Source organism: Megascapheus bottae, chromosome 16, assembly GCF_031878675.1.
Source record: "Megascapheus bottae isolate mThoBot1 chromosome 16, mThoBot2.hap1, whole genome shotgun sequence".
NCBI lineage: Eukaryota > Metazoa > Chordata > Mammalia > Rodentia > Geomyidae > Megascapheus > Megascapheus bottae.
In genome coordinates this window covers 39,053,924-39,071,608 of record NC_143524.1, presented here as the reverse complement: position 1 = coordinate 39,071,608, position 17,685 = coordinate 39,053,924, and the positions used below count along the sequence as shown (strand labels likewise).

Sequence of the window (17,685 nt, the reverse complement as noted above, 5' to 3'; positions counted from 1 at the left end):
AAAACACATATACAGAAAGACAGAGGGAGAGGGAGAGAGAGAGAGAGAGAGAGAGAGAGAGAGAGAGAGAGAGAGAGAGAGAGAGAGAGAGAGAGAGAGAGAGAGAGAGAGAGAGAGAGAGAGAGGTGTGACTACAAAACTGGTGAAATCTAGCCAGGTGTGGTGGCTCACGCTTGTAATCCTAGCTATTCAGGAGGCTGAGATCTGAGGACTGAGGTTCAAAGCCGGCCCGGACACTGAAGACCATGAGACTTTTACCTCCAATTAACCATTAGAAAACCAGAAGTGGCATTGTGGCTCAAGGGGTAGGGTGGTAGCCTAGAGTTGAAGAGCTCAGAGACAGCGCCCAGGACTAGAGTTCAAGTGCCACAACTGACCAAAACAACAACAACAACAAAAAACTGGTGAAATCTGAGTAAGATGTATGAATTGTTTCTATTTCCTAGCTGTGAATATACTAGAGTTATATAAGATGTGACCTTTAGAGGAGCTGAGTAAAGGAAGGAATCTGTGCAGTATTCTTTCTTTGTATTAGAGATGGAAATTAGGATATTTCTCTACCACTTGAGTCACACATCCTACTCTGCATTTCTTTAATTCCATATAACTCTATAGTGATCTCAAAATAAAGGCTCCTTAAAAAGAAAAATAGCATAAACTTTCTTAGGAAACATCAGAATATTGTAACAAAAAGAAGAAAGCCTTGCTTTCAAAAAATGTCACACACTAATCCATTTATTTCAAAAATAAGTCTTCACCTTCACAGTGGCTCACACCTGTAATCCTATCTACTCAGGAGGCTGAGATCTGAGGATCAAGGTTCAAAGCCAGCCCAGTCACAAAAGGGCCTGAAACTCTTATCTCCAATTAACCTCTAGAAAACAGGAAGTGGGGCTTGGCTCAAGAGTAGGGTGGTAGCCTTGAGCTAAAGAGCTAAGGGACAGCACCCAGGCTGAATTCAAGCCCCATGACCTCCCCCCCCCACACACACACAAAAATTAGTCCTCATATAGAAGAATAAAACACAAACTCTGGGGTTTATTGATTTAAAAAAATTAAATTAGAAAACATGTATTTTTATATGAGACATCTATAATCTCATCTTAATTGTAAATATACTCAAGACTAAAACATGGGAACTACATCTATAAGTTTGAAAGCAAGTCAGATGCACTAATAGAGACGGTGAGAGTTGCAAGTTTTTAATAGGTGCTTTTTTTAGTGTCAATAATATCAATAATATCTTTTTTGGAGAAAAAAAATTATGAGAAAAGAAATTAAAGGTATTGATTTAATTTTAAAGTGCAAGTGTTTCCAAAGTTTCAGAATATAACGTAATTTCAAATGTAGAAGGAAACTTACTAAGGAAATAGAAAATAAACCTATAATCTCCTTCTTTGTAGAAAGAATTCATTTCTTTATAAATTTATTTCTTTACTTAGTATTTCTTTATAAAAAGAATTTATTTTGACAAATCTAAGAGAAATAGCAGAATAAAAATGGGCTATACAGCATAACATTAAATACTGATTTTTACACAAATCAATATGGTTCATTCGTTATTCCTTGATTAATAATAAATGATCAAGGACAGACGGATTTAACATGAACTAAAACTGCTCAGTCAGAGCAACTCAGAGAAGAATAATCCTATTGAACACTCCATTCCTAAATATGCTATTTAACCTCAGCACCCTAATCATTTGTGCTATACAATGAGAATGGTGACATCTGCCAACTAGTTCACAGAGATACTGACAGTTAATGTAAGATGCTGTATTTATTCTGTCAGAACTAAATCAATTCCAGTAGTTCTTGTTCAAGCAAAACATCCCAGAGTACCTATGTGAATCTTCACACTTTTGACTTTCATCTTATTTCCAAATACTTATGTAAACATCACCAGAAACTGAGTTACTAGAAAATATAAGGACATTACATGAGTCAGAGTCATGATATATGGGAACTCTGTAACAACAGTTGATTTCAGGTCAATTTAATATCAGGCTAAATGTAAATGCAAGGAACAGCACACAAGAACATCACAGCACATAATAGAATAAAAAAAGTAATAAGCTAGCTGTATGATCATATCTTAGAAATGTGTTCATTCGTTCTCTAGAATTCATTCCAGCAGAGAATATGCAGAACATACAATGTGAAAGTGAAAATGAAGATGTAGCAGATAGGCAAGAGGGGGAAAAAGACAGAACACCTCAGAACCATACCCTAAATAAAGTTTCAAACATAACCTCACAGCTAAGTCAGGACCCTGGAAGAAATATGGCAAATGGGAATTCTAGAACCCTAACAGTCAAGTTTACACAACTGAGAGTATCTAATGAATATCCCCACCTGAGCCAAACAAGTGAGCCATAAACTGCTGGAAAACCTGGGTATCAACTGGCCAGTCCTGAGGCGGGCAGCCAGAGCAGGGAAGAGCTGAGTGATAGAGTTGGGAATGCAGCTTAGTGGTAGAGTGCTTGCCTTGCATGCATGAAGCCCTGGGTTCAATTCCTCAGTACCACATAAACAGAGAAAGCCAGAAGTGGCTCTGTGGCTCAAGTGGTAGAGTGCTAGCCTTGAGCAAAAGGAGCTTAGGGGCAGCTAAGAGCTGAGTGGCAGAATAGAGGCTGTGAGACACACGATGCATCTAGAGGAAAATCTGAGAGTGGAAGTACCAAAACACATCTCCATAAAGAGATAATTTAATGCGACTACCAAAATATGGTATCACTCTTTTACATTCATTATTTACATTCTAAATACCATATCAGTGTGCTAAGAACTGTATATCTGGGAGAAAAACTTTAAAATCTTAATTAAGGTGACTTTAGCCTGCATTCTAGAGCTCATTTACTATAGAATTTAGAAGTAATAAGCTAAGAAACAGAAAATGATCAGAAAGAAAAAATCAAAGAATTCATCATTAAATAGATTAGGCTGCCATAATAGTAAATTAAATTTAGTCTTTATTCAAATTTCAAAAGCATGTGATTATTTACATATTTCATTTATTATAGATAAGCATAATAATTTTAGATATGCTTACTGATTTTTACCATGCCACCTTCCTTGAGCTTGTATATGTGGGTATATAAGTACATTAGTTTTCTGTGGTGCTATGTATAATATTTTTACAAGTATCTAGAGCCACTGTTCACTCAGTAACAGAAAAATGTGAAGCACCATGTGACATTAACGTTTGCCTCATGTTCACTTTATACTCGACAAAGCAGAAGCCTTAACACCTACACTGAGCTCAGGTTATCTCACACTGATTTAGGAAAAGAGACCATACTTAGAGCATTACCACAAAAAAAGAAAGTCTATCTTGAAAGTGAACTCTCTGTCCCTGAAGGTTGGGTTTGTATTAAAAAGAAAATTTGAAATTCTCTCTCTTGTATTAATTAATTGGCTTGATAGCTTGCATCCACTTAAAGGCATTTAATCTACAATGAACAAACTAGTTGAAAGCTTAATACACTGCCATCATATCTTCTTACAAAGTACCTGTTAGTATTTTTTGAACTCTTGGTGGTTTGTGCTTTGTGTTTTATTTTAGAATCAGACTTAATCATTTCATTTAACCAGTAGTTCTGTGGGAAAATGGATTTAATCATCCCTGTACATACATTTCCCCTGGCCAGATCACCAGAACTGTAGCGCCATTTAAAGCAGTAATCCAGCAGGAAATTAGTAACTCTGAAAACACTATTTTCCAAAATTATTACAGGGATCCTATTTACTACTCTTAAATATCTTAAACACTAATTGAATGTTCACACTATTTTATTTATAGATCTTTCTCAATCTCACGATAAAACCACCAGTTTTCAATTCCTACTTCCACAAAAGCTCTTTGTTGGATCTACTTTGAAGACATACAAAAGTGTATTTTCAAAAATCAATTTGATCAATAAAATAAGAAGCATTTTTATTACACTCACAGATCTCTACAGAAAAGACTTCAATAGCAATAGGTAAAAGAATATAACTATGCAAAAAAATGTGTGCCTAAGCATTTGTACATGGGTTCAATATATCCTCTGTGAATCTTACCTAAAATATATGTAGTCATATTTTATTTTTTCTTTTGTTATCAATTTCAAATAGTTACACAAGGAAAAAAAGTTTCCATTAACATGCTCATTCATGTGTATAGCACATATAAATGCCACTGCAGCAAAACCTGAAGTGGAGAAGCCACCTCATAGTAGCACGAGTGGAGAGGCAGCCACAGATTCAGGAATACAAAAAAGAATCTGAGTACATAGAGTGCAGCATGGAATTTCTTTCACAGAAAATCTGATGTATGCTGACATGTACACTAGAGTTTACAGGATTCTCCAATGATGGGGATCCCCACTTACTCTCTCCAAGAAAACATTTCACAAGTGACAGAATGTTCCTCATCATATTAAATCAAAATTATCTCTTATAACTCTTTATATAGGTCATAGCTAGTTATATCCTTCTTCCAGACATGTCTAGTTTGTGTGTGTGTGTGTGTGTGTGTGTGCTGGTCCTGAGGCTTGCAGGGGCAGAGTCACTATCTCTAAGATTCTTTTGCTCAAAGCTAGTTACAACTCTACCACTACAACCACAGCTCCATTTCCAGCTGTTTTAGTAGTTTATTGGAGATCAGACTCTCAGACATTCCTGTTTGGCTGGCTTTGAATCAACAAACCTCAGACCTCAGCCTCTTGAGTAGCTAAAATTATAGGGATGAGCCACCAAAACCCAGCTGTCTAATTCTTCGCTAGTAAATCTTACCCATCTAGATAGGAAAAAAAAATGAGTCTGTATCCCCTTGGTCAGATTTTTCAAAATCCTCAGCACCATCAGCTATCTCTGATATCATTTAAAGATCTTCAAGACTGAACACAGTGGTACATGGCTATAATCCCAGGACTCCTGAGAATCATGGGTTCAAAGTCAACTTGACATCATAACAAGATCTCAAAAAAATGAACAAAACAATTTTCACCATCCCACTGCCTCCATTCCCTAAGCAAAATTTAAATTGTCAATGTATACTGAAAATGTTGTCTAAAAACAAATCATATTTCACAAATTATTACCAACATTTACTCACTAGAAAGCATATCTTGATGAGCACTAGGGAAATATCCAGAACAATCAAAAAATAAGAATCATGGTATTCTGTATTTAAAGAACCCTATAGACTCCACTCCCAAGATGCTTGAGCTGATTCAAAACTCTGGCAAGGTAGCAGGGTACAAAATTAACCCTCAAAAATCAACTGCCTTCCTCTACGCCAACAGTGAGAGGAACGAGGCAACAATCAGGAAAGCAACTCCTTTTGTAATAGCCTCAAAGAAAATAAAGTACCTAGGAATACCTTCACTAAGAATGTAAAGGACCTTTTTGATGAAACTTTAAAACCCTGAAAAAGGAAATTAAAGCAGAACTGAGGAAATGGAAAAACCTCCCATGCTCCTGGATTGGAAGAATCAATATCGTGAAAATGACAATCTTGCCAAGGGCTATCTACAAATTCAACGCAATACCCATCAATATCCCAATGTCATTCTTTAAAGAAATAGAAGAGGCAATCCAAAATTTCATATGGAATAATAAAAGACCCTGTATAGCAAAAACACTTCTTAGCAGAAAGAACAGCACAGGAGGAATTTCAATACCAAACTTTAGACTCTACTACAGAGGTATAATAATCAAAACAGCTTGGTACTGGCACAAGAACAAGCCTGAAGACCAATGGCATAGAACTGAAGACCCAGATATTAAACCACAGACCTATGGCCACCTAATCGTTGACAAGGGAACCAAAAAAATAGAATGGAATAAAGACGGCCTCTTCAACAAGTGGTACTGGCAGAACTGGTTAAGCACCTGCAGAAAACTAAAGTTGGATCCTTCTTTGTCACCTTGCCCTAGAATTAACTCCAAATGGATCAAAGACCTGGAGGTAAAAACTGACACACTGAAAACTTTACAAGAAGGAATAGGAGACACACTAGGCCTCCTTGGCACAGGTCGAAACTTTCTTATTAAGGACCAAGAATCATAACAAATCAGAGAAAGGCTGGATAACTGGGACTGCATTAAACTGCAGAGCTTTTGTATGGCAAAGGACATAGCTACTAAACTAATCAGGAAGCCTACAGAGTGGGAGAAGATCTTCACTAAACATACAAGGGACAAAGGCCTCATATTTAAAATATAGCAACAGCTCAAAAAATTGAATCACTCCAAAATGAATCTCCAAAGTAACAACCATCCCATTAAAAGATGGGCCAAAGACTTAAAGAGGGTCTTCTCTGAAGAAGAAACAAAAATGGCCTATAGACACATGAAGAAATGCTCAACATCTCTGGTCATAAAAAAATGCAAATTAAAACAACTCTTAAGATTCCAGTTAGAATGGCCAGGATCAAAAAATCTAATAACAACAGATGCTGGAGGGGATGTGGCCAGGAGGGATCACTACTACACTGTTGGTGGGAGTGCAAACTCCTTCAACCACTATGGAAAGCAGTATGGCAGTTCCTCAAAAGACTAAACATAGAGCTCCCCTATGACCCAGCAATTCCACTACTAGGCATTTACCCAATTGTCCAGAAACAAGGACGTACTAAATCCACTAGCACAACGATGTTCATTGCAGCACTATTTACCATAGCAAAGATATGGAACCAACCCAGATGCCCCTCAGTTGATGAGTGGATCAACAAGATGTGGTATTTATACACAATGGAATTCTATGCTGCTGTCAGAAAGAATGACATTGCCCCATTTGTTAGGAAATGGAAAGACTTAGAAAAGATCACATTAAGTGAAGTAAGCCAGACTCAAAGGAACATGGGCTTAATGGTTTCCCTCATTTGTCATAATCAGTAGAAACCTTGGCCTCTCCTAACAGAGATCTGCAATAGAGAAAAACCTAGATACATAAGGCCATACAGTATGACACTAAATGAAAGGACCTCCAGGATATAGAAACAAAAGCCATATAATGAGTGATTGTTGTCCTTAATGTACTATGTTATCTCTCATCTCTTTTGCCATCCCCTGGTTATCTCATATTGTTACAATATTTCACCTTGTTATCTGATATATTTTATATGTGCTTAATTGGTTATTTGAAATTGGATAGGGAAGGGGGAAATAAAGATAAGCGGGAGGAGAATGGGAAGGAAATGGGGACCATGTCATGAGAAAGGGTATCAATGTTTGTTAAGTTATACACCTTCTATCTGGTGAATATAATGTAACCCTTCTATTAATCACTAGAAAAAGTTATAAAAAAATAAGAATCATGGTAAGAAAAATGAGAGAGGATAGTCAAACAGTATCATCATGTTGCTCATTCTGAAAGTAGTAACAACTCTATACTCTAATCCACAATCTAAAGTATTTAAGATAATGATAATACTATGAACAAAACATTCTCAATTTACAGTAAGTACAGTAACAAAAAGTAGCCATATCCCTTAAAACAAGCTACTTTCAATCTTATCTAAAGAATCAAATAATTTCTTTAAATACTGGATGTAATTAAGACTAGTTTCTCTGGAGATTATAGCAATCAGACATTTTAAACATTCTGGAAATGAAACATTTGATATAATTAAGGAAATCCTATTGAAAAAAATTAAGTCTGTAGAATAGAGATAATATGGAACTAAGGAATGATTTATTAATAACTCCTTCAATTCTGCATATAATAAATACAGCTATTACAATTTCAATTCACTGGTGACTAAGCTCAAAAAAGCTAAAATGTTGCCACTCAATCTGCCTCAAGAACCCAGATCTAATCAGAACAGACACTCCCTGGTATGTTTTTTGAATCACATAATCTTTTAGTCTGAAAGGAATTTAAATAGGGAAGAAAGTAAGTGACAGTCCAGAATACAAGATCAAAATCTGCAACTCTGTCTATTATACTTAAGTAACCCTTCAAATACTTAAAAAAACAGCTATCACACCTTCCATCCCATGGATTAGAGCCCATATTAATTTTCAAGTTCCTTTAATAATCCTTTTCTTTCTTCCTTCATATGTGTGTGTGTGTGTGTGTGTGTGTGTGTGTGTGTGTGTGTGTGCACTATCAATGGGGCTTGAACTCAGGGTCTCACCCTGCCTTGGCTTTTTCATTCAAGGGTGGTGTTCTATATTTGAGCCACAGCTCTACTTCCTCCTCTGATAGTTCTTAATGTAGAAGGATTCAGATCAAAGTCCTATATGAATGATCTCTGAGGCTACACATACGTTCTTTTGCGGTTGAAGGACCAGTTTATGCATCTTCCTGGAACCACTAGATATATAGATGCTGGCTGCCTCCAACAATACAAAATTCCTGGCCCATACTTCAACCCACAGTTACTCTAAATCAAGACAAAGCAAGAGGGGCCTGAGTTATACAATCAATGTATGACCATGTATGACCCATCAATGAATGGCCATGGAAGATCAGAGGGGAGACGATGACTAAGTTCACCTTAGAAGGACCAGAGGATAAACCTCTAGGTCGGGGACCTTCTCCAACAATGCTCTCTCCACTAGACCTAGGTTTATTTGCTGAGTCTTTACTGTGCTAAGCCCTGGACAAATAGAAGACAAATCCTTCCAGACAAAGCATGGGGTCACAGAAGGCAGGTCTCCAAGAGCTAAGAGGCCCTGAGTCCAAAGTAAAAGGCAAATTGAAAGGTCAATATTAAAGTGGTGGAATACAATATGAGAAGAATCTCAGTGAGAAGCTTGTGGGAAATGTTAAGCACAAAGGAAATAGAAACTGAAAAATCACTGAGCTAGGCATAGAGTAAGAAAGCTGAAACATATAAATTCTTCACCATAAATTGTCTTTCCATCAACACTGACTTCAGATCTCAGCCCAGCATAGCAAGCTCTTAGTAAGCTGGCACTGCTAACCTATCCCATCATTGTTCCCCATTATTCCCTGAAAATCCATATCTTCAAAGATCCACATACTTTCTCACTTCCAGGCTGATGAGTGAGCCATTCTGTCTGCCTCCATTCCTTTCCCCTTTGGCTGGACCCCGCTTTTGCCCTCTAGTTCCCATAGCACCAATTAATGAGTCTGTTATAGCACCTCACCTAGAGTATTATAATTTCTTGGCCTGCTTCCCTCTACAATACATAGTCAACTCTACAGGAATTGCAACTTTTTATCTTTGTATTATAAAACGTTAACATAGTATCTTGATCATAATTCAATAAATGAGTCAAAAGAGAAATAAGTAAAATAATAAGCCATATACCAGGCTCTTTGTCATGTCTGTCATCTGTCTCTCAATGACTCATGAGAGACATACAGAGAACAGTGTCCAAAACAAAGAATGCTGTACAAACTACACCCTCAGCTCATCAGCAGAAAAATATAAATCAAAACCATAATCCACCTGGGTGCCAGAGGCTCACACCTGTAATCCTAGCTACTTAGGAGGTGAGATCTGAGGACCATGGTTCAAAGCCAGCCTGGGCACAAAAAGTCCATGAGACTCTTTTTTAACCCAGATTTATTTAATAACCATTTAGTAATTTTTTTCTTTTTAATATTCTTTTTTATTGTAATTAATAGAAGAATTACATTATATTCGCCAGATAGGAGGTGCATTACTTCACAAACATTGCTACCCCTTCTCATGTTTTTTTCTCCCCATTCCATGAGACTCTTATCTCCAACTAACCACTAGAAAACCAGCAGTGGTACTATGGCTCCAGGGATACAGCGGTAGCCTTGAGCTGAAGAGCTCAGGGACAGTGCCCAGGCCCAGAGTTCAAGTCCCAGGACCAACCAGAGGGGGAAAAAAAAACCACATAATTGTACAGGCACCACTGTGTCACACCTAAAAATCCTAACTATTCAGGAGACAGAGCTCTGAGGATCATGGTTCAAAGCCAACCTGAACAGACAGATCCAAAAGACTCATCACCAGTTAACCAGCAAAAGTCATGGCTCAAGTGGTAGAGCAATAGCCATGAGCAAAAATGCCAAGCAAAGAGCTTTACACCCTGAGTTCAGGTGCATGTGCATGTGAGCGCACAGACACACCACAATGGGATATCACAACATATTAGCATAGCTATAGGTTAAAGGACAGACAATAACAAGTTTGGGTGAGGATGTGGAAATGTGGGAAGCTTTATCCTTTTCTTTTTTCCCCCCAGTCCTGGGGCTTGGACTCAGGGCCTGAGCACTGTCCTTGGGCTTTCCTCAAGACTAGTGCTCTACCATTTGAGCCATAGCACCACTTCCGGTTTTTTCTATGTATGTGGCACTGAGGACTCAAACCCCGGGTCTTCATGCATGCTAGGCAAGTACTCTACCACTAGGTCAACACTCCCTGGAAGCTTCATTCTTTGCAGACAGAAATGCACAACATCGCAGTCATTTCGGAAAAGCATTTTGCAGTTCCTTAAAAGTTAAACATAGGCTGGGAGCAAGTAGTACATGTCTTTAATCCTAGCTGCTTTGGAAGCTGAGACCACCAGGATCAAAGTTCAAGGTAGCCTGAGCAGAAAGATTCAGGAGAAACTGGGTGAGGTGGCTCACACCTGTAATCCTAGCTACTCAGGAGGCTGAGATCTGAGGATCAAGATTTAAAGCCAGCCTGGGCACTAAAGTCTGTGACACTCTTATCTCCAATTAACCACCACAAAATTGGAAGTGGTGCTGTGGCTCAGCAGGTAGGGCAATAGCCTTGAGCTGAAGAGCTCAGGGACAGCGCCCAGGCCCAGAGTTCAAGCCCCACAACCAACAAAAAGAAAAAAGAAAGATAAAAGATTCAGAGACACCTTCTCAAAGGAGAAATAGATGTGGTGGTACCTATCTATTACCCTAGCTGTGAGGAACCTTAAAATAGGCAAAGTGTGCACACACAGATAAGTGCACAGAAAAGAAATGGGACCCTATCTCAAAAATAGCTAGAAAAAAGCAAGGCTGAAAACAAAAACCAAACCAACAAAAAAGTAGGGCTAGGGGCTTCGCTCCATGTTCAAAGAGGCCCTGGGTTCAAGCTGTAGTATTGCTCCCCCCACCCTCAAAGTTAAGCATAAGAGTTACTATAGTTTCACAAAAACCTGTACACAGATATTCATAGCAGCACTGTTATAATATCCACAGAAAAAGGAAACAACTCAAATTACTATCAACTAATGAATGAAGTGTGGTATATCCAAACAATAAAATTTTGTGGGTTATAAAAGGGAATAAAATACTACCTACTACAAGAAATAAACTTTGAATGTCATCCTAAATAAAATGAAGCAAAAGGTCACATGGTGTGCATTTATATGAAATGCGCAAAACAGGAAAATCCACATGAAACATAAATTCATATTTTCCAGGGGCTAAGGGGAAAGAAGAACAGGAGTGAGTGCTAATAGATGTGAGATTTCTTTCTAAGAGTGATGACAAAATTCAAAGGTTGGGGCATAACTCCATGGTAGAATGCTTACCTAGAATGCTTGCACAAATCCTGGGTTCAATTCTCAGCATCACTAAAACTATAAAAGTATAATGTCACCAAACTTTTAGGTGACTAACAAGAATTATGGCTTCTATTAATAACCAGAAGCCATGGTAGATTTGAAGGCCAGGGTCGGAGTGCAAAGAAGAATGAAATTTTACTGTTCCTGCTATAGTACGAAGAACAGATGAAAACAGAAAGATGGAATGAATAGCCTATCCTTGAAGAGGATTCTTACAAGACGAAAGATAGGAATTTGGTCTAGAGTGACAGAGGCTGAAATATCAAAAAAAGTGACTGCCTTGCTGTCTGCAGTGAAGATAAAAATTAACCTGAATTGAAGATTACTTGGATCTAAAGGAGTGATAAGTGCCAAGGATGAAACCAAGTTTCTGACTTGAAAACTGGATAGAAGGAAGTGTGATCCATTGAGATAAGAACACTAGAGACTAAGAAAGGATCAACTTTCGAGTGTATCTGCATGTTGGTCACAATTGGAAGGCATGAACCCTGAAGGAGGAAGCTTAGCCTCAAAAAAATCTATTCATACTCTTCTCAATCACAGAACTAACTCTCCCTCCCTCCCTCCCTCCCTCCCTCTCTGTCTCTCTCTGTCTCTGTCTCTGTCTCTCTCTCTCTCCCACACACACACACACACACACACACTCCATGGCTTCCAGTATCCTCCTCTAACACTGGACTTGTTGGATGGTCAAGACAACAAGTGGGACCAGAAGTACCAGACTATGGTTAGCATTCAAAATAAAAGAAAAAAACACCTCTATGAGTCCCAAAGGATCTATACTTGCAACTCATTTAGATATCACCTGTAGGCTCATGGAAGCCCACGATTTCCCACTAAATCGCCTATCCACAGAGCCCAAGTTTGTGAGTGTGTGTGTGGGGGGGTGTACTGTTACTCATCGTGTGGACAAAGAACATAAATCAGCTCCCATGTAGCGAGGTCTTCTTCCTAGGTGCCAGGCTCCAGCCGTGAACTCGCAGCTCTGGCCCTTGTACGGATGGGCTGGATTTTGGGGGGGGGGGTGTTTTTTTTGCCCACACGCTTACCCTACAGCGAGCTCGCTTTAAACTCTCCCGGGGTTCGCGTCCCCAGGAGGTGCGGTGAACCTGGGCAGCCGGGGACCAGCCAGACACGTCGGACCCGGGAGAAGTCGGGCCGGGACCGGGCCGCGGGCCTCCCCGCGCCCTCCGCGGCCCAGAGGCCGGTTTGCCTCCGCGGTTGCCGTAGCAACGCCCGGGGCTGTCGGCCGTCCCCGCCCGCGCCGCCCACCGCCTCCGTGAGGTCCTCGGGTCCGCCCGGTGCTCACTCACCCAGGCCCGCTCGCCCCCCGGCGATCGCCGAGCCAGCAACTCCACACCTGGAGAAACGTAACTTTTTTTTTTTTTTTTTTTTTTTTTTTTGGCGGCCGGGAGCAGTCACCGGGGAGGTGGACGGGGACCGTGCAGGGACAAAACGTGCCGGGGAGCGCGAAGCCCCTTCGGATCTCCCGCCGGGTGGGGGCAAGGAGGGGGTGGGTGCAGGCGTGAAGGCTCCGGCCGAACCACAGCGCCGCCACGTGCACCGGGTTCCGCAGGAGATTCCAACCTGAGCAACCCCGGCCTGAATGCCCAGAGAACTGGAGCGAAGTAGGGCTGCCAAGTCTTGCACTGCTGTGAGTGCTCAGATGGCCTGACCCGGGCCGGGGCGGGGGGGCGGGGGGGACCAGAAAATGGACCTTGTGTATCCCAAAAGGTTCTCAGATTAAATGACAAATCCCAGAACTAGGATTTATCCACCAACCTCTGTGGCCCATCTGAGAATAGAGACTAGAAATACGGGTTCCAGCTGTATGCTAATGTTGACCACAGCGGGGCTTGGTGTGCCTGCGGGGGGCCTCTCACTCTCTAGCAGCTGTGGGGAAGACCGTCAACGCAGACCACTCAAATCTGAGGCAGGTGTCCTCGAAAATTAAGTCGATTGATGGCCAATCATTTCATTGTTCAGTTTTGAACATTTTTCAAGCATAAATAATCCTCACCATGTGCTATATTGTAAAACTTGAGAATTCTTGGTTATTGTTTTGGAAGAGTAGAGAACTATTGTCCAACAAGGGTCTGAATTTTCACGGTGCCTAGCACCTCCTCCTACCTAGCCCTGCTGCTACAGGAAGACAGAACGACCATCCATCTTGGTGTGAATATTACTGACACAGTGTTCAGAGGAGGAGATAAATTCTGCCACCTGCTTCAATGAACTGTGAAGTATGTGATGGGCCTTTAATAAGTTGTGAAGCCGTTCACATGCCAGACCCTTTCCAAGAAATAACTTCAAATTGCTAACAGGAGTCTGGATACAAGCGTGAATAACTGTTTGGAGAGTATACAGATGACCCACTTCTCTGTAAAGTAGGTCAGTGATTGCCAAGACTCAATGAGTACCAAGACAACAGCGAGGTGTGTGGCACAAGTGATAGAGCACATACCTAAATTTCAGTAGACATCTAAGAAGTTCCTTTTGTTTTGCTTTATTTTGTGTTTAAATATTCACAATTTACACTTCCAGAATTAGTGATTGAATAGATCCTATTATATCATTTTTAAAAGGAATTAAGAGCTGGGCATGATGGTCCATACCTGTTATTTCAGTCTGAGCCTCAGGGTGAGACCATGTCCCTAACAACCCACACACACACACAAAAATCAGATGAACTTGATACAAATCTGGGTTGAAAACCACTGGATTGCATTTTATCCTAGGTTGAACTAGGCTATTAAAAAGCACTGTAGGGATTGGACATGGGGCTTAGATAGTAGAGCACCAGCCAATGATTGAAAGCATCAGATAACAAATTTGAATCCCAATCTTGGAAAAAAAATGAATACTCATGACTAGGATTATTTTTAGCATGCTTATTACAACCCAGAGGGAGAATCCTGCCTGATTATCTATATCAATGTTTTTCAAGCTTCTCAGACCATGCTCCACCAAAAGATATATGTTTTACATTATCACATGTGTACCTTGATACTTGTTTTTTTGTAATCTCTTGATAGTTTCAATCCATTAAATTATTTCTTCACTATAAAATGAGTTGGATTTAAGTTACTTTTAAGAACAGCAGTTATACTGTGGCAGTGGCTCACACTTATAATCATAGCTACTCAGGAGGCTGAAATCTCGGAATCGTTACTTGAAGCCAACTAGAGCAGAAAATCCATGAAACTCTGTCTTCCTCCAATCAACCACCAAAACAACAACAGCAAAAGCCAGAAGTGGAAATTTGTCTCAAGTGGTACCTTGAATGCAAAAGCTAAGGAATGGTGCCTGCGCCCTTGAGTTCAGGCCCCAGTACTGGCACACACGTGCACACGTGCACACACACACACACACACACACACACACACACACATTCACAAAGGAAAACAGTTACATCTTTTATTCCTGAAAACTAGCCCTGGATCCTTTGACAAGGTAGGCAGGTCATCTGGTTACACATGGCTGCACCATTACCAAGTACCTGACTCAAGCCAAGACTCTCTCTTCCAGGAAATCAGAACTGAGGCTGCGATTTCAGTACTTCTCTAGGTAGCTATCATCAAGCATGGTTATCAGAGAAAATTGGGAGCTGGCCATACCATATATTTTTTTCAACAAATGTCCTTGAGAAATGTAGAGTCTCCAAAGAAAAATGAAAAAGAACAGAAAGGATGAAAAAAAATCCATAGAGGAAAATCTAAAAAAGAGTTTAGGGAGCTTCACATCCCTAGTCTGAAATAAGTTGTGTCCTTGCCTGTGACGTCTACTACTTCCAGATCCTTACCATAATCTTTTTGCTTAGCCAATTAAGTAGGTGAACTTGTTATTGCAACCTATATGAACCTAACTATGTTAGTCTCATAGGAAAATCATAACATTCTCAAAACTTGGTGACTTAATACAAATATAGTCTTTTGAAATTCTGAAAGTTCAGTATGAGTCTCCACTGGGCTACAATCAGTGTCAGCAGGGGTATGTCCTTTTTGGAGACCTCGGAATCTGTTTGCTTTGTCTAGCTTGTAGAGGATACTCACAGCCCTTGGCCCCTGGCTTCTTCCTCCATCTTCAAGCCAGCAATATATCATCTTTCTGATTATTCTTCTGAAGTTAAATTATCCTCCATTTCTAGCTGAGATCCATTTCTAGGCTTTAAGATCCATGTGATTAGACTGGACCTGTCCAAAAAATGTAAGGTCATCTCCTCATCTCAAGGTCCTTAATTCCACTAACCATATCTGTAAAGTACCTTTAGCCCACCAAGTAATATAGACAAGTTCCAAGGATTGAGATGTCAACTTTTATGGAAGAAAGGCCTTAACTCACTGGCACAATTGCTCTGTGCCCCACAGAGGAAAGTTTATGCAGGATGTATTTCAATTCTACCAGTGGATTCTTCATTTGAAATTAACTGATATGTCTTGTCCCTATAAAGACTATGATACATTGAATTCATGAACGGCTTTGTTGAATGGCAATGTCACTGTACAACTACTTTAAAAAAATAAGAAAGCACATCATAAGACTGACTACCTGTCACTTTAACCTTGACTCTCAGGAAGATACAACTCAAATTTACAACCTGACATTAATGATTTTGTGAAACTCTGTGGTTTGCCTATCAGTAGTATGACATTCTCATGTTCTCTCTTCCATTTTCCATTTGTCTTAATTTTATCCATTTGTTTTTTCATTGGATTATTATAAGCTATTTCAAATAGTTTGTACTGTTTCCTTTGCATTAAAATTCCTTCTCTTGATAATTCAAATTCATTTCAATTTCCACCTCCTCAGAGAAGCCCTCCCTGGCTTCCCTATATTTTTTTGTCTGAGACTTGGACTCAAACATAGTATCTGATACTTCTGACTTTCCTTTCTAAAGCATTACATATTCTACCATATTATCATGCCACGTTGTCTTAGAAAACTTAACACCATCTAAAACAATCATTTTATTTCTATTTTCTTTCTTTTCTCATCAGAGTTAAGTGGTAGGACATTACGGAACTAGCCTCTTGGTTTACTACTTGTTTTCACTGCCTGGAAATTAGTAACTAAATTTTTTAAATGGTACTTGCAAATGAAAAGATGGATAGAGGGAATAGAGAAAGGAAGGAAAGGAGAAGGAGAGAATAAAAGGAGAGTAAATAGGTAAATATGTAAGTTGACAGACTTACAAATAGATAAATATGCATTTCCAATGTGCAAATGTCACATTCATAGAGAGGACACAATAAATCTAGACAAGAAAATTAAACACACTCAACTCTCTACAGAAAGCCCAGGTTTTCTTAGGAAATCCTTGATCTTATACCTTATACTAATTGCTTTCTAAAAACTCACGTGGTGGGACTGGGAATGTGGCTTAGTGATAGAGTGCTTGCCTAGCTTTAATGAAGCCCTGGATTCCACATTCCTCAGCAGCAGATTAACAAGAAAAGCTGGAAGCAGACTGTGGCTCAAGTGGTAGAGTGCTAGCCTTGAGTAAAAGCAGCTCAGGGACAGTGCCCAAGCCCTGAGTTCAAGCCCTAGGACTGGCAAAAAAAAAAAAAATAAGTGGTGAAAGGCAACTACATTCAATATGTCAGCTAGTTTCATAGCTGACATCATCATTTCTCTGGGAGATGACTGTTAACAGGACAAACTCTAGGCACTGCCAAGGAACTCCGTATGTTCCTGGGTCATTACCACACAACAACCTGCTATTATTCAATCTGTATACTTATTACTATCACCTATGATAACAAGTATTACATGCTGTTTACTTTATGGTAATGGTCATTGTTACAATGCAACATTGATATTTAGGGACACATACATCAGAATTGAAGCTTGTCAATATAACAAAATATAGAAGCAATTAGTGCAATTAATTCCAGGGTTTGTTGATCAATTTGGGAGTGGAGGAGAACTCTGGTTTTCTTAAGTCAAGAAATTCAATTGGGCAATATTTTGAGGGCCTCAGTTTCTTATCTCTGAGAATATCCATTGTTCTCTTTAATCCTTGGTTCTGTCTTCTCAGAGGTTTTGGCATATCTGCTGATGAAAGAATGGAAGAATAAGCTGTTTGGGGAATTAACAGCTTCCTCAACCCCTATCCACCATTCCCTATTATATCTTGGAAGCTTTTCTTTGTTATTCGCTATTATATCTTTGAAGTCTTAGTTA

At 39.6% G+C, this 17,685-nt stretch overlaps 1 protein-coding gene across 28 annotated transcripts in view; it reads right to left on the bottom strand.

Moving 5' to 3' along the window:
- The window catches only part of Stk33 (serine/threonine kinase 33), a 144,506-nt gene extending 131,525 nt beyond the window's left edge, over nt 1-12,981 (bottom strand). For 10 of the 28 annotated variants that reach the window (XM_090348211.1, XM_090348224.1, XM_090348210.1 and 7 more), the window contains exon 1: nt 12,816-12,976. The gene's annotated coding sequence lies outside the window, so the exon portion shown is untranslated. Of the gene's footprint in view, nt 1-12,551; nt 12,759-12,815 lie in introns of those variants that run through there. The other 18 variants (XR_016538081.1, XM_090348199.1, XM_090348200.1 and 15 more) reach the window with 7 other exon arrangements.
- Between the last annotated feature and the right edge of the window lie 4,704 nt (nt 12,982-17,685).